This window comes from Corvus brachyrhynchos, unplaced genomic scaffold (assembly GCF_000691975.1).
Source record: "Corvus brachyrhynchos isolate BGI_N302 unplaced genomic scaffold, ASM69197v1 scaffold80, whole genome shotgun sequence".
Taxonomy (NCBI): domain Eukaryota; kingdom Metazoa; phylum Chordata; class Aves; order Passeriformes; family Corvidae; genus Corvus; species Corvus brachyrhynchos.
In genome coordinates, this window is record NW_008236769.1 from 12,759,940 (window position 1) to 12,761,180 (window position 1,241).

Here is a 1,241-nt window from a genome sequence, read left to right on the forward strand (position 1 = left end):
CACCAATGAGGGAGCAGCGTTCGGGGCGCGCCCGCCAATCAGAACAGCGCCCTGCGGGAGGGGGGCGGGGACAGCGCCGCGCGTGACCGTTGCACCCTTTCCCCCCGGAGTGCGCCCCCGCGCGCGGCAGAGCGGGCGGTGCAGGCGCGGCTCCGCCCGGGACAAACCCTCCGGCTGCACCAATGTCCCCGCGTCCGCAAGGACAGCGGCGTCAGCGATGCATGCCCCATCCCTGGTAGCGTTCAAGGCCAGGCTGGATGGGGCTCTGAGCAACCTGGGCTAGTGGAGGGTGTCCCTACCCATGGCGGGGGGTTGGAATGAGATGAGCTTTAGGGTTCCTTCCAACTCAAATGTTTCTATGATTCCACAGCCTCAGTTCTGCTTCATGTGCTTTTGCGTGAAATCACAGAAAGAAGACTTGCTGCTTCACAACCCGTTTTTTATTACTGAATTTCACAGTTCATTCAACACATTAAAACAGTCCTTACTGTTGAGTCACCAGACAGCAACAACGAAATTATTGTTAAAACAATAAACTTGCTAACAAGGCTGTCTTTTAGAATGAAATAAGACTCACAGAATCCAAGCATGATTTTACTGATGTAACCATCCTCAAGAGTCACTAAACCACCATAAATTCCCGATCTCCATCACAACAGTAACACATCAGCCATCTGCCAGCGTTAGGATGTCACATTCCGTGGGTGGAATTTACTGTTGACTTGTTTCCCATCAGTAGTAGCATGTAACATCACATGTTGCTTTCTCTGCTGTGCTTTTCCAGTTATACAATCTCCCCTTTCTCTAAAAGAGACGAATCTGGAAGTCTGTGGTTATAACAGGGGGCATGCAGGGGGTTTGCTACATTCTGGAAGAAACAGCAAATCTTGTGGCTATTAGCTATTGCTTGTACTTCAATAGTAACCAGAGATTCAAGCTAGGCCTCTCCATTTACTGTTTGGGGAGGTACAAAGATATCTTAAAATATGGCTCCCTTTAAGGCATTTTAAGATCTTACATCCCTGTTTTATTAGAAAATATTAGAAAGCATTACATAAAATACACAAGGAGAAACAAAGAGGAGTTTTTTTCCGACGCTTAAGTAAAATAGGTCATTTCCCTGCTTCAGAAAGATGCTGCCCTCATCCAACAGAGCTCTTTTACGGTCATGAAGAACTGGAATCGGTTCCTTCTGCCAGGCCTGTGGACCATGACCTCGAGCGCGTACAATGCCGGAGGCC